General features: G+C 47.2%; 10 pseudogenes; 8 read left to right on the top strand and 2 right to left on the bottom strand.

Annotated features, from left to right (window-relative positions):
• Positions 1-362: 362 nt before the first annotated feature.
• On the bottom strand, positions 363-481 carry LOC143952157 (5S ribosomal RNA; annotated as a pseudogene).
• A 317-nt stretch (positions 482-798) lies between these two features.
• Positions 799-917, bottom strand: LOC143950675 (5S ribosomal RNA; annotated as a pseudogene).
• Positions 918-3138: 2221 nt separating this feature from the next.
• On the top strand, positions 3139-3257 carry LOC143944402 (5S ribosomal RNA; annotated as a pseudogene).
• Positions 3258-3573: 316 nt separating this feature from the next.
• Positions 3574-3692, top strand: LOC143944853 (5S ribosomal RNA; annotated as a pseudogene).
• Positions 3693-3793: 101 nt separating this feature from the next.
• Positions 3794-3912, top strand: LOC143954243 (5S ribosomal RNA; annotated as a pseudogene).
• Positions 3913-6622: 2710 nt separating this feature from the next.
• Positions 6623-6741, top strand: LOC143951737 (5S ribosomal RNA; annotated as a pseudogene).
• A 3935-nt stretch (positions 6742-10676) lies between these two features.
• On the top strand, positions 10677-10795 carry LOC143944600 (5S ribosomal RNA; annotated as a pseudogene).
• A 95-nt stretch (positions 10796-10890) lies between these two features.
• On the top strand, positions 10891-11010 carry LOC143949957 (5S ribosomal RNA; annotated as a pseudogene).
• A 10124-nt stretch (positions 11011-21134) lies between these two features.
• On the top strand, positions 21135-21253 carry LOC143948520 (5S ribosomal RNA; annotated as a pseudogene).
• Positions 21254-21948: 695 nt separating this feature from the next.
• Positions 21949-22067, top strand: LOC143944082 (5S ribosomal RNA; annotated as a pseudogene).
• The last annotated feature ends 1383 nt before the right edge of the window (positions 22068-23450 follow it).

The following is a 23450-nucleotide window of genomic DNA, read 5'->3' as shown; positions in this document are numbered from 1 at the left end:
GCCTCTGAGATCAAATGAGATTTGGCTCTTTCAGGGTGATGCAGCCATAGTAGATTTTTTTAGGCACGCTCAACCCTCTTGACAAACGCCAAGATGGTCACCTTGGGAAACAAACAAAAAAAACAAGTCAATGCCAACAACATAAAAAGAAGCCTACCGCACCTAGTATTTCCATGCGGTCTCCCATCCAGGTATTAACAAGGCACGTCCCTTTCTAGCCTCTGAGATCAGCGGAGATTGGGCGCTTTCAGGGTGATGTGTCCATAGGCAATCTCTTTGGGCACTCTCATCCCTCTTGAAAAATGCCAAAACCCTGGGAAACAAGCGAAAAAAAACAGGTCAACGCCAACAACATAAAAAGAAGAATACAGCACCTGGTATTCCAAGGCCGTCTCCCATTCAAGTACTAACTAGGCCCAACCCTTCTTAGCCTCTGAGATCAGAAGAGATAGGGTGCTTTCAGGGTGATGTGGCTGTAAGCGATCTCTTTAGGCACTCTCAACCCTCTTGACAAATGCCAAGATGATCACTTTGGGAAACAAGCAAAAAAAACTGGTCAACACCAACAACATAAAAAGAAGCCTGCGGCATCTGGAAAACCCAGGCGGTCTCCCATCCAGGTACAAACCAGGCCCAACCCTGCTTAGCCTCTGAGACCAAGCGAGATTGGGCGCTTTCAGGTTGTTGTGCTCATAGGCAATTTCTTTGTGCACTCTCAACCCTCTTGACACATGCCAAGATGGTCACCTTGGGAAACAAGGGAAAATAAAACAGGTCAATGCCGACAACATAATGAGAAGCCTACGGCACCTGGTATTCCCAAGCTGTCTCCCATCCAGGAAATAACCAGGCCCATCGCTGCTTAGCCTTCGAGATCAGATGAGATTGGGCTCTTTCAGGGTGATTTGGCCGTAGGCACTCTCTTTGGGCACTCTGAAGCCTCTTGACAAAGGCCAAGGTGGTCACCTTGGGAAACAAGCTAAAAAAAACAGGTCAAAGCCAACAACATAAAAAGAAGCCTACGGCATCCAGTATTCCCAGGCGATCTCCCAATCAAGACACTAACCAGACCAGATCCTTCTATGGCACCTGGTCTTCCCAGGCAGTCTCCCATCCAGGTACTAACCAGGCCTGACGCTGCTTAGCCTCTGAAATCAGACGAGATCGGGTGCTTTCAGGTTGATGTGGCCGTAAGCTTTCTCTTCAAGACACGCCCAACCCTCTTGACAAACGGCAAGATGGTCGCCTTGAGAAACAAGCAAAAAAAACAGGTCAAAGCCAACAACATAAAAAGAAGCCTATGGGCTTACAGTGGACCCTAAAAGATGGGACCCACTTGCTCTGTCATGGTTCGGACGCTGTAATGTGTTGAAGATGAACGCGTTGCCACGACTTCTGTATCTACTACAAGCCTTACCTATCAAAATACCCCAGACTTTCTTTCATGCGGTTCGCTCAATCTTTATCAAGTTCCTCTGGCGTGGAAAACATATGCGTATTGGTAGGGCAATGCTATTGCGACCGAAATTGCGGGGAGGTATTGGCTTCCCGGACCCTGCTCTATATTACACAGCGACGCACATGACACCGGTGTTGACTGGTGCCGGTGTTCTGCCATATACTGTCCGGCCATGATATAGTGTCTGCGCCATACTGCGCATGCGCAGTACGGAGCAGACGAAGCTTCGGAGATTTTCATGCGCGGTGAGTGGAGGTGGTAGCCCCACCATCCAAGTGGACATAGGGTTGTGAATATTAGAGGGCCCCTCGCAGGCGAGCTTCGCTCGCCACGCTTCGGGCTTGGCCTCGCTGCGCTCGGCTCTTTTATATTCTTACTCTATGTCCACTTGGATAGTGGGGATAGAACCTGGACTCAGTGCGCAGGCGCCGTTCATGCTCGACAATTTTCGGAATCTGTGTTGCTGTGTACTGCGCATGCGCAGTACACAGCGGACACTATCCGATGGGGGACCATATGTGATAAGACACCGGCATGGGGAACTGAAGCTATGGGTCAAGCTAGAGCAGGAGATGGCGCGGGTTCCACTGGCTGGTCTGCCTTGGGCGGGGAGGCCATTGGAGCCCTGTGTGACTACTCACCCGTTAATTGGCCCCTCGCTGGATAGATGGATAGTTTTTTTCACCTTTCCCACCTGACTAACCTCCCTTCTCCTATGACCCCAATTATTGGATATCCTAGATTCCCTCCGGGCCTGTCTGACCAGGCCTTTACCAGGCAAGCCCCGAAAGGGCTTCTGAGAGAAGCCCTATTTCTTGCACCCACGGGCTTGATTCCCATGGGGACCATACTGCTAGAGCAAGTACCTGTTGCATTGGATATATATATATATTTATGGTCCAGAGCCCTCAGACCGATACGGATAAGGATGACAAACAAGGTTAACATAAACTCGCTTACTTGAAATGGACCTGAAAGTGTGCCCTGGTCTAACGTACGGTATGCCAAAATAAGGGGGCATACCTTAAAATGAAATGAATATGAAATGGGTGAAATGAGTACTCACTTGAGGAGTATGCTTAGAGAAATGCCCTGATAAAGGGGATGGGTGGGCGGGTATCGCGCACCGGAACCGACGAGGAAGACGGGCGGACGGCTGGTTATATATTCCACCGGGCTCCTCCCATAATTTCAGGCCACCATACTGGCCTTTCTATATATATTGGACCTATATGTTCCAGGGTGGCCTGCATAAAGTGCCAGGCCACCCTGTCAAAGGCCTTCTCCACGTCCGTTGACAACATAAGCAAGGGCCTTCCCTGTACATGCGCCGCATGGATTAAATTGAGGACTCGGGCCGTATTGTCTCAAGCTTCCGACTTATTTTTATTTTTTTTGCTTGTTTCCCAAGGTGACCATCTTGGCGTTTGTCAAGAGGGTTGAAAGTGCCTGAAGAGATTGCCTACAGGCACATCACCCTGAAAGCACCCGATCACGTTTGATGTTGGAAGCTAAGAAGAGTCAGGCCTTGTTAGTACCTGGAGGGGAGACCGCCTGGGAATACCAGGTGTCGTAGACTTCTTTTTATGTTGTTGGCGTTGACCTGTTTTTTTTCCGCTTGTTTCCCAAAGTGACTATCTTAGTGTTTGTCAAGAGGGTTGAGAGTGCCTGAAGAGATTGCCTATGGCCACATCACTCTGAAAGCACCCAATCTCGTCTGATCTTGGAGGCTAAGAAGAGTCGGGCCTGGTTAGTACCTGGATGGGAGACCACCTGGGAATACCAGTTATTGTAGGCTTATTTTTATGTTGTTGGCGTTGATTTGTTTTTTTTTTTTCGCTTGTTTCCCAAGGTGACCATCTTGGCATTTGTCAAGAGGGATGAGAGTGCCCAAAGAGATCGCTTACAGCAGCATCACCCTGAAAGAGCCCTATCTCTTCTCTGAGGCTAAGAAGGGTTGGGCCTAGTTAGTACCTGGATGGGAGATGGCGTTGGAATACCAGGTGCCGTACTCTTCTTTTTATGTTGTTGACATTGACCTGTTTTTTTTCGCTTGTATCTCAAGGTGACTATCTTGGCATTTGTCAAGAGGGTTGAGAATGCCCAAAGAGATTGCCTATGGGCACATTACCCTGAAAGCGCCTCATCTCCTCTGATCTCAGAAGCTAAACAGGGTTGGGCCTTACTAGTACCTGGATTGGAGACCACCTGGGAATACTAGGTGCTGTAGGCTTCTTTTTATGTTGTTGGCCTTGACCTGTTTTTTTTTTCACTTGTTTCCCAAGGTGACCATCTTGGCGTTTGTCAAGAGGGTTGAGAGTGCCCGAAGAGATCACCTACGGCCCCATCACCCTGAAAGCGCCCAATCTCGTCTGATCTCGGATGCTAAACAGTGTCGGGCCTGGTTAGTACCTGGATGGGAGACCGCCTGGGAATACCAGGTGCCATAGGCTTTTTTTATTTTTTATTTAGTAGTATGCGACATGCAATGCAAAGGCAACTTCACAGAATGTGTGATACAAATAATTACAAACAAACGATCATATTGCATGGATATCAGAGCCAATGGTAAGAAGTCAGAGGAGAATAGCACGTGTACAGCTTTGCGGTCATATCAAGATGAGATTAAAGCTCCATCTCGTTGGGATCCTCTACCACTTAAAATATTATTGATACTAGCCCTGCTACCTTCGAAGAGTTTAGATATCCATAGATAGAGGAAGAGTATTGTGTAGTAGTCAAATGGGGTCGGAACATACCATTTTCTTTTCCCTTTTTTGAGTTAAGAAGGGAAATAGTAGAACTGAAAAGAGGGAGAAGGGGAAAGAGAAGATTGGGGAAGGAAATGGAAGAAAAGGAAAAGAAGGGGTAAGGGGGTGTCGTGGGTAGAGTGGATAGGATGGGGTCCCCTCCCAGGGAGCAAGAGACGCCCTCGGCTCACCAGCTCATCAGCTGTCCAACGTTTGGAACAGCGATCTCCAACGATCACCATGAGCTTACTATGTCTCGCGGAGGTATTCTTCCGAAAAGCGAAACTGGGTCCAGTAGAACCATCTGTTCCCATGCTCTTCCGTTTTATCCCTCATTGTGGCAGTCAGGTCTTCCATTCGTTCAATATCATTTACCCTTGCGAACCACTGGGTCACCATTGGAGCAGATTGCTCTTTCCACTGACTTGGGATGCAGGCCCTAGCTGCCTTGAGGAGATGTTTAAGTAAGGACTTATGATAACGCTTTCTCGACATAGGAGTTAGATTGAGATGAACTGCTGCGGGATCATTGGCTAAGGAAATGTCTGTGAACTTGTGGATGAGTCTCAGGACAGGCTGCCCGAATGTTTGTAATTTAGGGCATTCCCAGAAAATGTGGAGAATGGTGCCAGCCTGTTGCCCACAGCGACAGCAGCGGTCAGATTGACCGGGGAATATTTTGGCCAACACCACCGGTGTACGATACCAGCGTGTGATCAGCTTATATGAGATCTCCTGATATTTACTGCAGAGTGACGACTTATGGGCAAAAAAGAGTATTCTGTCCTTCTGTGGTTTGGAGAATGTAGTTTGTAAGTCCCTTTTCCATTTAGCTAGGAAGGGTGGATCCGTGGAGGATTGTGCATCTGTCAGGATTAGGTAGGACCTAGAGAGGGAACCATGAATTGGGCCATCATCCAGGCAAAGTTCCTCGAAGGGGTGGAATTGTCTAGAGAAGAACGAATGGTTAGGTAGTGATCCGAGGAAATGGATTAGCTGTCTAGCTCTCCAGCTATCCAATGCAACAGGTACTTACTCTAGCAGTATGGTTCCCATGGGAATCAAGCCTGTGGGTCCAAGAAATAGGGCTGCTCTCAGAAGCCCTTTCGGGGCTTGCCTGGTAAAGGCCTGGTCAGACAGGCCCGGAGGGAATCTAGGATGTCCAATAATTGGGGTCATAGGAGAAGGGAAGTTAGTCAGGTGGGAAAGGTGAAAAAAACTATCCATCTCGGCCAGCGAGGGGCCAATTAACGGGTGAGTAGTCACACAGGGCTCCAATGGCCTCCCCGACCCAAGGCAGACCAGTCCAGTGGAACCCGCGCCATCTCCTGCTCTAGCTTGACCCATAGCTTCAGTTCCCCATGCCGGTGTCTTATCACATATGGTCCCCCATCGGATAGTGTCCGCTGTGTACTGAGCATGCGCAGTACACAGCAACACAGATTCCGAAAATTGCGAGCATGAACGGCGCCTGCGCACTGAGTACAGGTTCTATCCCCACTATCCAAGTGGACATAGATTAAGAATATAAAAGAGCCGAGCGCAGCGAGGCCAAGCCCGAAGCGTGGCGAGCTAAGCTCACCTGCGAGGGACCCTCTAATATTCACAACCCTATGTCCGCTTGGATGGTGGGGCTACCACCTCCACTCACCGCGCAGGAGCCGTTCAGCTTCGGAGTACACAGCGGACACTATATCATGGCTGGACAGTATATGGCAGAACACCGGCACCAGTCAACCACCGGTGTCATGTGCGTCGCTGTGTAATATAGAGCAGGGTCCGGGAAGCCAATACCTCCCCGCAATTTCGGTCGCAATAGCATTGCCCTACCAATACGCATATGTTTTCCGCGCCAGAGGAACTTGATAAAGATTGAGCGAACCGCATGAAAGAAAGTCTGGGGTATTTTGATAGGTAAGGCTTGTAGTAGATACAGAAGTCGTGGCAACGCGTTCATCTTCAACACATTACAGCGTCCGAACCATGACAGAGCTAGTGGGTCCCATCTTTTAAGGTCCGCTGTAAGCCCATAGGCTTCCTTTTATGTTGTTGGCTTTGTCTGTTTTTTTTGCTTGTTTCTCAAGGCGACCATCTTGGCGTTTGTCAAGAGGGTTAGGCGTGTCTTGAAGAGAACGCTTACGGCCACATCAACCTGAAAGCACCCAATCTCGTCTGATTTCAGAGGCTAAGCAGCGTCAGGCCTGGTTAGTACCTGGATGGGAGACTGCCTGGGAAGACCAGGTGCCATAGAAGGATCTGGTCTGGTTAGTGTCTTGATTGGGAGATCGCCTGGGAATACTGGATGCCGTAGGCTTCTTTTTATGTTGTTGGCTTTGACCTGTTTTTTTTAGCTTGTTTCCCAAGGTGACCATCTTGGCCTTTGTCAAGAGGCTTCAGAGTGCCCAAAGAGAGTGCCTACAGCCAAATCACCCTGAAAGAGCCTAATCTCATCTGATCTCGGAGGCTAAGCAGCGATGGGCCTGGTTAGTACCTGGATGGGAGAAAGCTTGGGAATACCAGGTGCCGTAGGCTTCTCATTATGTTGTCGCGTTGACCTGTTTTTTTTCCCTTGTTTCCCAAGGTGACCATCTTGGCATGTGTCAAGAGGGTTGAGAGTGCACAAAGAAATTGCCTACGGGCACAACACCCTGAAAGCGCCCAATCTCGTTTGGTCTCAGAAGCTAAGCAGGGTTGGGCCTGGTTTGTACCTGGATGGGAGACCGCCTGGGTTTTCCAGATGCCGCAGGCTTCTTTTTATGTTGTTGGTGTTGACCTGTTTTTTTCGCTTGTTTCCCAAAGGGATCATCTTGGCATTTGTCAAGAGGGTTGAGAGTGCCTAAAGAGATCGCTTACAGCCACATCACCCTGAAAGCACCCTATCTCTTCTGATCTCAGAGGCTAAGAAGGGTTGGGCCTAGTTAGTACTTGAATGGGAGACGGCCTTGGAATACCAGGTGCCGTATTCTTCTTTTTATGTTGTTGGCGTTGACCTGTTTTTTTTCGCTTGTTTCCCAGGGTGACTATCTTGGCATTTTTCAAGAGGGATGAGAGTGCCCAAAGAGATTGCCTATGGGCACATCCCCCAGAAAGCGCCCAATCTCCGCTGATCTCAGAGGCTAGAAAGGGTCACGCCTTGTTAATACCTGGATGGGAGACCGCCTGGAAATACTAGGTGCGGTAGGCTTCTTTTTATGTTGTTGGTGTTGACTTGTTTTTTTTGTTTGTTTCCTAAGGTGACCATCTTGGCATTTGTCAAGAGGGTTGAGCGTGCCTGAAAAAATCTACTATGGCTGCATCACCCTGAAAGAGCCAAATCTCATTTGATCTCAGAGGCTAAGCAGGGTTGGGACCTGGTTAGTACCGGGATGGGAGACCGCCTGGGATTTCTCGATGCCATAGGCTTTTTTTTTAAGTTGTTGGCATTGACTTATTTTTTTTTTTTGTTTTATTCTTTTATTAAGTATAAGTAGCACAACATAAATATAACAGTCAACCATACAGCATGACCCAGGGTCACAATTACATGGTAACAAAAAATAGGCAGCCAAATAACTCTGGGTTCTCAGAGGGGAGTCCTAGAGTTTCATGCAGAAAAGAGAGAAACCCCACCTCCGACATGTAGTACAGTATAACTAATGCAGCTCCGTTCGGACAAATGTAATCATGGAGAACAACTGGGACCACAGCGAGCCAGCTTATCATGACCTATGTGAACCAGAGTAAAATATGAGCCGGTCGTGTCCAGAACCCTGGGGTTCTTCTGGGTCCCAAAGGCTAGTAAGGAGACAAGGCATAGTGAAAAGGGAGGACGGGGGAAGAAGAGAGTGCAAAGACGGAGAGAGAAGAGGGGGGGGATGGCGGCGGGGAAAAAAAGAAAAATAAAGACAAAAAGGGAAGGGGGGAATGCCACCCAGGGCAGACTTGGCCTACGTAGGTAAGCGTTAGATGTTCAGTCGTTTTCTGGGACAGGGGCGCTGCTCACCTCCCAAATGTAGTCTCAAGTACCAGTAAAATACCTCCAGGGCCTCCATGTAACACTAAATGCCTCTTCAGTGTTGTGAAGGGTGGCGGTCAATTCTTCCATCCGGAGAATATGATTGACTTTGGAATACCACAGCACCTTGGATGGGGGCTGAGGCTGCCTCCACAGTGTGGGAATGCAGGCCCGGGCGGCGTTCAGGAGTTGCATCGTGAGGGTTTTTTTGTATTTTCGAACAGGCTGTTCGGTCAAGTGTAGAAGGCACGCTGCTGGGTTGTCTGCGATATCTACATTTCTGAGAGTTTTTATCGTCCCGGTCACCTCCACCCAAAAGTTCCTCAAGGCCGGGCATGCCCAGAAAATGTGTCCCATGGTCCCCGTATCTGAATTGCACCTCCAACAAACATCCGGAATCGATCTATTCATTTTATTCAGAAGGTATGGGACTCTATACCAGCGTGAGACTATCTTGTATCCTGATTCTTGATATTGGTTTGCGATGGAAGCTTTATGTACTAATGTCAGGATCTTCCCTATCTGTTGTGGGGTAAATGTGATGCCAAATGCAATCTCCCATTTGTGGATAAATGGTGGGGTCGACTCCTCCTCCTGACTACTTAATAGGTTGTACAGGAGGGAGAGGGTGTGTTGCACAGGTTCCTTTTTGTGACAGATGGATTCATAGGGCGTCAGGTCTCTAGGAGTGTAGGGGGCCCTTTGTATGGCCAGAAGAAAGTGACGAAGTTCATAAGCATTAAACAAGTCAAGCGGAGGGTCAGAAAGCTCGGCGACAGTTTGCGTGGTCGGGAGCCCTCCCGAGGACCACACCTCTCCCAGACGCTGTTTCCCCACCACTGTCAACTGTCGCAGTTTCTTGTTGGTAAATCCCGGTGGGAAGTCTGGATTACCTATAACCGGAGTCATTGGTGACGGCAGGGGAGCAATGTGTGTGCAGCGGAACAACCTCCACACAACAGCCAACGTAGCTCCCACTACGGGGTGATCTCTGAGGTCTTTTGGTAAGGAGGACAGGAGCCACGGGGAGGTCAATAGGGGAATGGATCCATCCTCAATCTCCATCTCCACCCACTGCTTGTGTGGGCCATTACAATTCCAATCAACGACTCTCGCTAGCAGAGTCGCTCTGTTGTATTGTCTCAGATCTGGGAGACCCAGACCCCCCTTGTCCTTTGGTCTGGCAAGCAATTGCAAACGGGCTCTGGGCGGTTTGCGAGCCCAAATAAAGTCCCGGAGCAGCACCTGCAGATGTCTGAAAAAGATTGGGGGTAACCGGATCGGTAATGTCTGGAACAAGTATAAGATCCGCGGGAGGGCCGTCATTTTGAATGCATTACAGCGCCCGAACCAGGTCAGTGTTAAATCATGCCAGTTTCCCAAATCAGATTTCAGTCTATTCAGGAGAGGGAGAAAATTAAGCGGGTACAATTGCACCAAATCCGCTGCGATGTCAACGCCCAGGTAACGTATAGATTTTTCAGCTCAGTAGAATGGAAAAGCAGAGCATAGCCTCTTGGCCTCACCATCCGGGACCGATATATTCAATACAGCCGATGGTGCAATTGATTTTATAGTTTGATAGGCTGCCGTATCGCCGGAGAGCCGCGAGTATATTGGGAAGCGAAATGTGTGGATTGGAGACGAAAAAAATTAGATCGTCAGTGTACGCCGCAAATTTGTGGTGTGCCGAGGGTTTGGATATGCCAGTAATATTCGGGTCTTTCCGAACGTGACACATAAGTGGTTCCAGTGTCAGAATAAAAATTAGGGGAGACAGAGGGCACCCCTGCCTCGTCCCATTAGTGATGGGGAAAGAGTCCGAGCACTCTGAAAGCACCCAATCTCGTCTGATCTTGGAGGCTAAGAAGAGTCAGGCCTGGTTAGTACCTGGATGGGAGACCACCTGGGAATACCAGTTATTGTAGGCTTCTTTTTATGTTGTTGGCCTTGATTCGTTTTTTTTTTTTTCGCTTGTTTCCCAAGGTGACCATCTTGGCATTTGTCAAGAGGGTTGAGAGTGCCCAAAGAGTTCGCTTACAGCAGCATCACCCTGAAAGAGCCCTATCTCTTCTCATCTCTGAGGCTAAGAAGGGTTGGGCCTAGTTAGTCCCTGGATGGGAGATGGCTTTGGAATACCAGGTGCCGTAGTCTTCTTTTTATGTTGTTGACATTGACCTGTTTTTTTTTCGCTTGTTTCCCAAGGTGACTATCTTGGCATTTGTCAAGAGGGTTGAGAGTGCCCAAAGAGATTGCCTATGGGCACATAAGCCTGAAAGCGCCCGATCTCCTCTGATCTCAGAGGCTAAACAGGGTCGGGCCTTGCTAGTACCTGGATTGGAGACCACCTGGGAATACTAGGTGCTGAAGGCTTATTTTTATGTTGTTGGCGTTGACTTGTTTTTTTTTTGTTTGTTTACCAAGGTGACCATCTTGGTGTTTGTCAAGAGGGTTGAGAGTGCTTGAAGAGCTCGCCTATGGCCACATAACCCTGAAAGCACCAGATCTCGTCTGATCTCAGAGACTAAACAGGGTCGGGCCTTGTTAATACCTGGATGGGAGACCACCTGGGAATACTAGGTGCTGTAGACTTCTTCTCATGTTGTTGGCGTTGACTTGATTTTTTTGTTTGTTTCCCAAGGTGACCATATTGGCGTTAGTCAAGGTTGAGAGTGCCTGAAGAAATCTCCTACGGCCACACCACCCTAAAAGAGCCCAATCTCATCTGATCTCAGAGGCTAAGCAGGGTTGGGACCAGTTTAGTACCTGGATGGGAGACCACCTGGGATTTCCAGATGCCGTAGGCTTCTTTTTATGTTGTGGCCGTTGACCTATTTTTTTCCGCTTGTTTCCAAGGTGACCATCTTGGTGTTTGTCAAGAGAGTTGAGAGTGCCTGAAGATATCAGCTACGGCCACATCACCCTGAATCTGTTCCATCTCGTCTGATCTTGGAGGCTAAGCAGGGTCGGGCCTGGTTAATGCCTGGATGGGAAACCGCCTGGGAATACCAGGTGTCGTAGGCTTCTTTTTTTTTTCAAATATAATTTTTTCTCCAAATAGGGGAAGACGGTCCCCCGAGTACATAATGCAACAGAGAAATACAGAGCAAAAAGCAGCTGAACAATACTTGATACAGGTATATTCGCAACTGTGAGTCTGCCTTCCATCAATCACAATGATTCGAGGCACGGATAAAGTACTGTACCAAGATCCAGGGTCACACAAACCCCCAGGTCCCTCCGGCATAATCCATCCAGAGGGGGGTGTGGGGCCGTCATTCCCAATTTTCCACTCTTTCCAAAAGAGAGAGGGGGTGGAGGGGGTGAGAGATAGGGGAGGAAGGCAGAAAAGAGAAGGGTTGAAAGATCAGAAAAGGAGAAGAGGGGACGAGACACGATGGCAGCCACTGTCCAAGGGGCCAGTCAAGGAAAGCTCAGAGCACTAAGGCGATAGCAGGCGACATCCTTCCAGCGAGAATATAAAGGTATTCCAGATGTCTCAGATTTGTTTAAAAAATTCTTGTATACCTTGTGATGTGAGGAACAAGTCCTCCATTTTTTTTAATGTCCTCTATTTTCCTAAGCCAGTGAGTAATGAAAGGGGGGGAACATTTTTTCCAATAGAGAGGGATGCAGGATTTCGCCGCATTTATCACATGCCGTAAAATAGATTTTTTGTACTTCTTAATGGGAATCTGTGAATGGTGCAAGAGAAAGAATGCAGCCTCTTGCTGGATGGAGAAGTCTGTGAATTTTTGTGTAATGCATCGGATCTCTGTCCAGAAGTCCACCAAGCTGAGGCAGGAACAAAAAATGTGCAGCAACGTGCCCTCTTCTTCTCCACACCTCCAGCATATGTTCGAGGAAAAGGAGAAACATTTCTGCAGCTTTGATGGTGTCAAATACCACCTGGTGAGAAGTTTAAAATTCGTCTCCTGTATCTTCGTGCACAGCAACATTTTGAGAGCCAAAGTGATAATGCGTTGTCTCTGTGCTGGGGAAAATTAGCAATTAAGGTCCTTTTCCCAGTTGGACAGACAGGTTAAGTGTGGGTAATCTGTATTAAATAAATTCACCAAGCGCGGGCCGAGAATAGGGAGGAAGGTCTTAAAGTATTGTGCGGTATATCCGTCAGGGCCCGGAGCCTTACCCACCTTCGGAGGTCCCACGGCCGTCTGGACTTCTTCCAGTGTGATCGGGTCCTCCAAGTACTCCCGTGATTCCGATGAGAGGGTTGGTAGAACAGAACCGGTTACATATCTGTCTACATTGTCCTGTCCAGACCCTGAATCGGGCAGGTTGTAGAGATCAGAGAAACATTTTTCAAAGACTTCGACTATTTGGGTTGGGGTAGAGGCCCTCTGGCCATTCTCATCTATCAACTGTGGTATGTAAGAGCCAGATTTCAACTCCTTTACCGACCTGGCTAAGATTTTTCTGCATTTGTCCTCTGACTCCTACGTCAGTTTACGACAAAACTGGAGTGCCGCTTTCGCTTTATAATGGAGTAGGACAGCAATATGGGTATGGAGTGTCCCCAATTCAATCTCTAAGGTCCGTAAGGGGGTATGTTTATGTTTCGCTTCCACAGAGGCAAGTTCACGAAACAGATTAGCAAGCTGTTCCTTCCGTGTTCGTTTGATGCGCGCCCCGTGCCTGATAAGTACCCTGCGGAGTACTGACTTGTGAGCCTCCCAAATTATCCCCGGGTCACAGTCCTGCTTTAGTTTTCTTGGAAATAAAGGTCCAATTCCCTGGTCACATCTGCTAAAACTTCCGGTATTTGGAGGAGGCTCTCATTAAGGTGCCAGAATAGAGACCTAGGTGAGGGGTAGGGAGCGAGGAGCAAGAGGCAGAAGTGTCAACCGATGGTGAAAGGGGACATTAAAGTCCCCACCTAATATCAATTGGCCCTCCCGAAAGTCACATAATCTGTGCAGGGTAGTTCTGAGGAACGTGTCTTGGTGATCATTGGGAGCGTACACAGTGGCAAATGTAAAAAGGCGCTCTCCAATGTGGCCCCTCAGAAAAAGATATTGGCCCCCAGGGTCCACTAGAGAATCCTGGAGAACCCAGGGGAGCCTGCTAGAGATCAGAATGGAGAGGAGGGGTTAGTAGAGTGGTAGACCTTAGGGAAGGATCTCGACCATAGAAAGGGGAGGCTAGTATTTTTAAAATGTGTTTCTTGTATAAAGGCCACATCAGTACAGGATGTGTTCAGTTCTCACAGGAGGATCCACCGTTTTTCAGGGGAGTTCAGTCCCTTAACGTTTAGAGAGGTGACCTTGACTGAGTCTGCCATCGCTCCTCGGGGAGGGGGAGGGGAACATCAGAGAAAAGCAAAGAAAGTTGAACCAAGGTAGGTTTTGGGTAGGTAATGCATGGCGGGAACTAAGGGGGAGAAAGGAAGGGCAAATGGAAGGAAAGGTAAAGGGAAAAAGAGGCCGGGCACCTCAACCCCAGGGGGAGAGGGAAATTAAGGGTTGTCCGCACTCAACAGTACAGGAAGGGTATACTAAAACAGCACAATTATGCTATAGCGCTTACCAGATGTACACTGGGTTTAAAGCGCTGTCCTACTTGGGATATTGGGTAGACAGGTCAGAGAGGGAGCCCCCGAATCCTAGTCCCCCCAGTCCCGGCAGTGGTAAATGTCACGTCTGATACCGGTATGCAAATAAAAGACAATCAGTAACATCAAAGAAACAAAAAACAATAGTATAACCAAAACAGAGGTAGAGCATATAACTGTCAGCACTGAGGGGTCTCCTCGGCTCGCCCTAAACATAGGCATGCATGAGGGAGCCCGTCACAACAGAAAAGGCATCACAGAATGGGATCCACCACCCCCCGTCCCATACCCCTAAAGTACATGCAGTCCCCGAACAAATGCATTTCTCCCTTTGGCAGATTGTCCTCTCCTTACCCCCCTCTCCCCCGTCCACGCCTCGGGGGGAAAGGGGCAGGGAAGGGGGGAAAGGGGGAGTGGAAGGGGGAAAGGGGGAGGGAAAGGAGGGAAGGGAAGGGTGGGAAGGGGGGGAAGGGAGGGGGGAAACAGGGGAGAGGGGACAAACATGCAGAAATGTCAAGTCCTTTAGCGCACTCCCACCAGCAAACACCCGGACCCCATAAATTTCAACTCCTCCCCCCCAATTGTCACCACATCAAGATGAAAGAGGAGCAGCCCTGGTCGGTGCATGGAAAATCCGGCAGGCAAGGGGCTGGGGACACCATCCCTCCATCCAATGGGAGACTTCACCCGAGCAGCAGTCCTGGGGCCCGCCAATTAGTGTCTCTCCTGCATCGCCATCGGGGGCTGTGTAGAGCATCCAGAGGGAGGCTGGGACCGCCCAAACAGTAAGGGGTAAATCCTCCAGGGGGGTCCAGAGTCACCCTGGAGGGAAGCAGTGTCTCGTACCAATAGGCTCAATAAATAAGTCATCCAGGGTCCCCGAAAGCTGCAGAAGGCAATGTCGGCAAAGAGTAGGTGGGAGCCAGAGGGGGGGACAAGGGGCGCATCCAGGGGGAGGGGACACATATGCAGGAATGTCAAGCCCTTCTAGTACAGCGCATTAGGTATCACTCAGACCCCCCAAAGTGCAAATCCCCCATCTAAGGTCAAGACTCCAGAAGGGAAGATGAGCCGCCCTGGTCTGTACATGAAAGAACCTGCTGCCAAGGGGTTGGGGCCATCATCCCTTCCTCCAATGGGAGATGCCACCGGAATGAAAGCCCTGTGTCCTGTCAAGTGGTGCCCCTCTGACAATGTCGTTGTGGTATATGTGGAGCATCCAGGGAGAGGCAGGGACCACCCAAACAGTGAGGGGTAAAGCCTCCAAGGGGGACCGGTGTCAGACAGGAGGATAGCGGTGTCTTGTACAAGTTGGTTAATTAGACAAGTCATCCAGTGTGTTCCTGTGAGCAGCGGAAAGAAAGGTCGGTAAGGATTATGAATGGGTGGGGGCCAGGGAGTGCATAAAACTGCCACCAGATGACCGGGGCAGAGAGGGCAAGGGGATGAAACTCAGATCTGGTAGGTGGGGGCGGGGGTGAGGAGTGTCCCTCATATTACTCACATTGGCCATACCTTGAAGCTGAGCGCTCTGCATACCCAGGATGTTCTTCTGTATAATCTAGCCTATCTGTATACATTAGCCTGTCTTTTGTACACATTAGTCGGTCCTCTGTATACACTAGTCTGTCTGTATACACTAGTGTATACAGATAAGCTAGATTATACAGAAGAACGTCCTGGGTATGCAGAGATGGAGGCTAGAGTATACAGAGAGAGAGGCTAGAGTATGCATACTTGCTAGTGTATACAGACGGACTAGTGTATACAGAAGACCGGCTAGTTTATATAGGGAGGCTAATGTGTGCAAAAGACAGGCTAGTGTATAAAATAGGCTAGATTATAGAGAAGAACATCTTGGGTATGCAGAGAGAGAGGCTGGGTTACACAGAGAGGCTGGTGTATGCAGACTTGCTAGTGTATACAGACGGACTAGTGTATAGAGAGGCTTGGGTATACAGAGAGCTAATGTATAAAGAGCAGCTAGTGTATACAAAAGACATCCAAGGGTATACAGAGAGACTCGTGTATGCAGAAGACCGGCTAGTTTATACAGAGAGGCTAAAGTGTACAAAACACAGGCTAGATTATTCAGAAGAACGTCCTGGGTATGCAGAGATGGAGGCTAGGGTATACCGAGAGAGAGACTGTGTTACACAGAGAGGAAGGAGTATGCAGACTTGCTAGTGTATACAGATGGACTAGTGTCTACTGTATTAGACCGGCTAGTTTATACAGAGAGGCTAATGTGTACAAAAGACAGGCTAGTGTAAACAGATAGGCTAGATTATACATAGGAAGGTCCTGGTTATGCAAGAGATGGAGGCTAGGGTATGCAGAGAGAGAGGCTTGGTTACACAGACTTGCTAATGTATACAGACGGACTAGTGTATACAGAGGACCGGCTAGTTTATACAGAGAGGTTAATGTGTACAAAAGACAGGCTAGTTTATACAGATAGGCTAGATTATACAGAAGAACGTCCTGGGTATGCAGAGATGGAGGCTAGGGTATACAGAGAGAGAGAGCGAGGCTGGGTTACACAGAGAGGCAGGAGTATGCAGACTTGCTAGTGTATACAGATGGACTAGTGTATACAGTAGACCGGCTAGTTTACACAGAGAGGCTAATCTGTACAAAAGACAGGCTAGTGTATACAGATAGGCTAGATTATACAGAAGAAGGTCCTGGTTTATGCAAGAGATGGAGGCTAGGGTATGCAGAGAGAGAGGCTTGGTTACACAGAATTGCTAGTGTATACAGACGGACTAGTGTATACAGAAGACCAGTTAGTTTATACAGAGAGGCAAATGTGTACAATGTGTGACAGGCTAGTGTATACAGATAGGCTAGATTATACAGATAGGCTAGATTATACAGAAGAACGTCCTGGGTATGCAGAGATGGAGGCTAAGGTATACAGAGAGAGAGGCTAGAGTACGCATACTTGCTAGTGTATACAGATGGACTAGTGTATACAGAGGACCGGCTAGTTTATACAGAGAGGCTAATGTGTACAAAAGACAGGCTAGTGTATACAAATAGGCTAGATTATAGAGAAGAACGTCCTGGGTATGCAGAGATGGAGGCTGGGTTACACAGAGAGGCTAGTGTATGCAAGCTTGCTAGTGTATACAGACGGACTAGTGTATACAGTAGACCAGCTAGTTTATACAGGGAGGCTAATGTCTACAGAAGACCGGCTAGTGTATACACATAGGCTAGATTATAGAGAAGAACGTCCTGGGTATGCAGAGATGGAGGCTAAGGTATACAGAGAGAGAAGTTGAGTTACAAAGAGAGGCTAGTGTATGCAGACTTGCTAGTGTATACCGGTGGACTAGTGTATACAGAGAGGCTTGGGTATACAGAGAGCTAATGTATAAAGAGATGCTAGTGTATACAAAAGACAACCAAGAGTAGACAGTGAGGCTCGTGTATACAGAAGACCGGCTACAGAGAAGCTAATTTGTACAAAAGACAGGCTAGTGTATACAGATAGGCTAGATTATACAGAGGAAGGTCCTGGGTATGCAGAGATGTAGGCTAGGGAATCCAGAGAGAGACTGTGTTACACAGAGAGGCTAGAGTATGCAGAAGACCGGCTATTTTTTTTTACAGATAGGCTTGTGTATACAGAAGACAGTCTGGGGAATTCAGTGAGGCTAGTGTATGCAGAGAGGCTGGGACACCGAGAATATTGTAAAAAGAAGGCAGGCTAGTGTATATAGATTATACAGAAGACAGAGAGGCTAGTCTATATTGAGTGGCTGGTGTACACAGAGAGATTATATATACAGAAAAGTATACAGAAAAGCTAGCGTGTAAGGTGGAGAAAAAGAAGTAATACAGTATATGACAGCTGATACTGGTTGAGCAATAAAACTATTTTATTAAGATGTAAGACTAGTTTTATTCTCTACATATATGCTTTTCAGAGAGTTGTATAATATAGGCGACCAATAGGAAATTTAAATGGCTTAATATTGTAGGGAGGAAGTATGGCTGTTCAAAGGTAAGAGATTGAAAGCTTAGTTTAAAAATGGCCGAGAAATAGTTGCGTTAGTCTAAATTTAAAGGATATGCCGGTACCAATAAGAAAGCTTATTGATTGACTAGTTGATCTTTGCATTACACAATCCTATTATTATTATTAAGATCATAGTGCAGAGAGATACTCAGTTAATGTCAGAGATACTCGGTCAATGTCAGAAAAGCAATAAAACTGTTTACATCGTTAGAGAGCGATAGTTACATTACTCTTAGTATGTGCAGCATGTCTGGAAGCAAATGGATGGTTTTGTGAACATTTTGCATTAAGGTACAATTAGCGCTAGAACTCATGGAAGTGAATAGATTTAAGTGGATTTTGAGATAGTACTCTCCATTTCTAATAAGAAATAAAGAAAAATAAGTCAGGATGGTGTGTCAGGACTGTCACATACTCACAGTTCCGGTACAAATATGCAAAATAGAGCAAAAGAGTACATGGTTTATTTTGATGTATGATAGTTTTATTGCATGCTTGATGTGGATGATTAAAATCGTGTAGTGATCTATATTTAGCATAAGAATGAAAAGGCATAACATGGCAATGAGACAAACTCCATTAGAGATGTGAGCTAGATGAAATGATGAGATGTCTCTGTATAGCCCAGATTGTCTTCTGTTATCACTTAGCCTACCCTCTAAATTCACTAGCCTCTCTATATACACCAGTATGTTTACACTAGCCGGTCTTCTGCATACAATAGCCTGTCTTCGATATACACTAGCCTATGTTCTGAATACACTAGCCCGTCTTCTGTCTTCTGTATGCCCTAGCCTGTCGTCTGTATACATTAGTCTCTCTGTATAAACTAGCATCTCTGTATACCCCAAACTGTCTTCTGTAAAAACTTATCTCTCTTTATAGCCTGTCTAGCCTTTCTTCTGTACACACTAGCTTCTCTGTATACACTAACCAGGCTTCTATATACAATAGCTTCACTCTATGCACTAGCCTTTCTGTATAATCTAGCCTCTCTATATACCCTAGATAGTGTTCTGCATCTCCGTAGTGGTAGCCTCTCCGTAGAAGCCAGCCTTTATTCTGTATTCACTAGCCTTTCTTCTGTATGCTGTAGTCTTCTATATATACTAGCTTCTCTGTACACCCTTGCATCTCTGTAATACACTAAACCCTCTGTATACCACAGCCTGTCTTCTGTATACACTAGACTGTAAACACTAGCTAGAATACACCAGCCTGTCTTCTGTACCCACTAGAATCTCTGTATACACTACCCAGTCTTCTGTATACACTGTCAGCTTGGATGTATACCCAAGCCTGTCTTCTGTATACACTAGTCTCTCTATATGCACTGTCCTATCTGTATACACGCGACTCTCTCTATACACTAACCTCTCTATATACACTAACATCTTTGTATATACTAGCCTCTCTTTAAATTAGCCTCTCTGTGTACCCCAGCCTCATTGTTTACTCTAGCATCTCTGTATACTCAAGCCTATCTGCATACACGAGTCTGTATTCTGTATTCACTAGCCTGTATTCACTAGCCTTATATATACTAGCTTCTCGCTTCTCTGTACACCCTTGCATCTCTGTACACTAGACTCTCTGAATACACTAAACCCTCAAGTATACCACAGCCTGTCTTCTGTATACATTAGACTGTAAAAACTAGCTAGAATACACCAGCCTGTCTTCTTTACCCAATAGACTCTCTGTATGCACTACCCAGTCTTCTGTATACACTGTCAGCTTTGATGTATACCCAAGCCTGTCTTCTGTATACACTAGTTTCTCTATATGCACTGTCCTTTCTGTATACTCTCGACCCTCTATATACATTAACCTCTCTATATACACTAACATCTTTGTATATACTAGCCTCTCTTTAAATTAGCCTCTCTGTGTACCCCAGCCTCACTGTTTACTCTAGCATCTCTGTATACTCAAGCCTATCTACATACACGAGTCTTCTGTATTGTGTATTAACTAGCCTTTCTTCTGTATGCTGTAGTCTTCTATATATACCAGCTTCTCTGTACACCCTTGCATCTCTGTAAACACTGTGTAAACTAGCCAGTCTTATGTATACACTCGCCGACTGTATACACTAGACTCTCTGAATACACTAAACTCTCTGTATACCACAGCCTGTCTTCTGTATACACTAGACTGTAAAAACTAGCTAGAATACACCAGCCTGTCTTCTGTACCCACTAGACTCTCTGTATACACTACCCAGTCTTCTGTATAGAATGTCAGCTTTCATGTATACCCTTTCTGTATACACTAGCTACTCTATATGCACTGTCCTTTCTGTATACACTCGACTCTCTCTATACACTAACCTCTCTATATACACTAACATCTTTGTATTTGTCTTTAAACTAGCCTCTCTGTGTACCCCAGCCTCACTGTTTACTCTAGCATCTCTGTATACTCAAGCCTATCTACATACACGAAACCTGTATTCTGTATTCACTAGCCTTTCTTCTGTATGCTGTAGTCTTCTATATATACCAGCTTCTCTGTACACCCTAGCACTGTAACAGTGCTAGGTTCCTGTATTACAGAAACAGAACACCAGCAATAAGGTGTATACTGTGCAGGAGGCACACAACACCGACTCTAACTTCTGCACTGCAGATGCATGTATTGCAGAAATTGAACACCAGTAATAAAGGGTAGCTTCAGCTGTGTACTGTGCAGGAGGCACATAACACCCACTGTAACAGTGCTAGGTTCCCTAGCAGTAAAGACGCTGTCCCTGCCTATCGTCCTCTTTCCCTGACCACCGCAACACACTATACAAGGCCGCCGCGCTGGCGGCCTTATATTGTGTGGGGTGTGTACTAAACCCCCCTGAGCTATAATTGGCCACAGGAATCCTGCCTGTGGTGAATTGTGGCTCTCCTCACAGAGGATGTCACATCTGTTCTTATTATATAGAACCTATTATGCTCCTCGTAAACTTTTTCAGTTTGGCCGAACGGCCGGACGCAAGTTGCCCCCGGTGCGGGAACATGGGGGGAGACATGATGCACATGTTTTGGAGATGCCCGAAGTTGATCCGCTACTGGACAGAGGTGACAGGAACCATTGATCGGGTGGTTGGAACCTCCACCAGGATGGAGGCGAAGTATTGTCTCCTGGGATTAGTTGAAGGAGTTGGAAACCCGGGAAGTAGCCAGATGGCAGTTCTGAGATGCCTATTTCAGGCAAGGAAACTGATTGCTCAACCCTGCTTAGCCTCCAATGTTGGCAATGACTTGGTTTTTTTCGCTTGTTTCCCAAGATGACCATGTTGGCGTTTGTCAAGATGGTTGAGAGTGCCTGAAGAGATTGCCTATGGCCCCATCACCTTGAAAGTGCCTGATCTTGTCTGATCTCGGAGGCTAAGCATTGTCGGGCCTGATTAGTAACTGGATGGGAGACCAACTGGGAATACCAGGTGCCGTAGGATTCTTTTTATGTTGTTGGCGTTGACATGGTTTTTTTTTTCCGCTTGTTTCCCAAGGTGATCATCCTGGCATTTGTCAAGAGGGCTGAGAGAGCCCAAAGAAATCTCCTACGGCCACATCCCCCTGAAAGCGCCCGATCTCATCTGATCTCAGAGGCTAAGCAGGGTCCGGCCTGGATAGTACCTAATTAAAGGTGCCGTAGGAATCTTTTTATATTAATGGCTTTGACCTGTTTTTCTTTCGCTTGTTTCCCAAGGTGACCATTTTAGCATCAGTCAAGAGTTTTGAGTATGTCCCAAAGCGTTCGCCTGAGGTCACATCACCCTGAAAGCACCCGATCTCAGAGGCTAAGCAGGGTCTGGGTCAGATGGCAGACCGGCAGGGTCTATGTTGTTGGCGTTGACCTTTTTTTTTTCACTTGTTTCCCAAGATAACCATCTTGGTATTTGTCAAGAGGGTTGAGAGTGTCTAAATAGAACACCTATGGCCACATCACCCTGAAAGCGCACAAACTCATCTGATCAAGGAGGCCTAGCAGTGTACGGCCTGGTTAATACCTGTATGGGAGACCATCTGTGAATACCAGGTGCCGTAGGCTTCTTTTTATGTTGTTGGCGTTTACCTGTTTATTTTCGCTTGTTTCCCAAGGTGACCATCTTGGCGCTTAACAAGAGGGTTGAGAGTGCCCAAAGAGATCACCTACGGCCCCATCACCCTGAAAGCGCCCAATCTCATCTGATCTCAGAGGCTAAACAGTGTCGGGCCTGGTTAGTACCTGGATGGGAGACCGCCTGGAAATACCAGGTGCCATAGGCTTCTTTTTTTGTTGTTGGCTTTGAACTGTTTTTTTCGCTTGTTTCTCAAGGCGACCATCTTGGCGTTTGTCAAGAGGGTTGGGCGTGTCTTGAAGAGAACACTTACGGCCACATCACCCTGAAAGCACCCGATCTCGTCTGATTTCAGAGGCTTAGCAGCATCAGGCCTGGTTAGTACCTGGATGGGAGACTGCCTGGGAAGACCAGGTGACATAGAAGGATCTGGTCTGGTTAGTATCTTGATTGGGAGATCGCCTGGGAATACCGGATACCGTAGGATTCTTTTTATGTTGTTGGCTTTGACCTGTTTTTTTTCCCTTGTTTCCCAAGGTGACCATCTTGGCATTTGTCAAAAGGGTTGAGAGTGCACAAAGAAATTGCCTACGGGCACAACACCCTGAAAGCGCCCAATCTCGTTTGGTCTCAGAGGCTAAGCAGGGTTGGGCCTGGTTTGTACCTGGATGGGAGACCGCCTGGGTTTTCCAGATGCCGCAGGCTTCTTTTTATGTTGTTGGCGTTGACTTGTTTTTTTTGTTTGTTTCCCAAGGTGACCATCTTGGCGTTTGTCAAGAGGGTTGAGCGTGCATTTGATCTCAGAGGCTAAGCAGGGTTGGGACATGGTTAGTACCTGGATGGGAGACTGCCTGGGATTTCTCGATGCCATAGGCTTTAGTTTTAAGCTGTTGGCATTGACTTATTTTTTTTATTTTTATTATTCTTTTATTAAGTAGAACAACATAAATATAACAGTCAACCATACAGCATGACCCAGGGTCACAATTACATGCTAACAAAAAATAGGCAGCCAAATAACTCTGGGTTCTCAGAGGGGAGTCCTACAGTTTCATGCAGAAAATAGAGAAACCCCACCTCCGACATGTAGTACAGTATAACTAGTGCAGCTCCGTTCAGACAAATGTAATCATGGAGAACAACTGGGACCACAGCGAGCCAGCTTATCATGACCTACGTGAACCAGAGTAAAATATGAGCCGGTCATGTCCAGAACCCTGGGGTTCTTCTGGGTCCTGAAGGCTAGTAAGGAGACAAGGCATAGTTAAAAGGGAGGACGGGGGAAGAAGAGAGTGCAAAGACGGAGAGAGAGGAGGTGGGGGGATGGCGGCGGGGAAAAAAGGAAAAATAAAGACAAAAAGGGAGGGGGGGAATGCCACCCAGGGCAGACATGGCCTACGTAGGTAAACGTTAGATGTTCAGTCGTTTTCTGGGACGGAGGCACTGCTCACCTCCCGAATGTAGTCTCGAGTACCAGTAAAGTACCTCCAGGGCCTCCATGTAACACTAAATGCCTCTTCAGTGTTGTGAAGGGTGGCGGTCAATTCTTCCATCCGGAGAATATGATTGACTTTGGAATACCACAGCACCT

This window comes from Lithobates pipiens, unplaced genomic scaffold, assembly GCF_037356315.1.
Source record: "Lithobates pipiens isolate NorthernLeopardFrog02 unplaced genomic scaffold, aLitPip1_a1.2 Scaffold_10, whole genome shotgun sequence".
Classification (NCBI taxonomy): Eukaryota; Metazoa; Chordata; class Amphibia; order Anura; family Ranidae; genus Lithobates; species Lithobates pipiens.
This window is presented reverse-complemented; position numbering and strand designations above follow the sequence as displayed.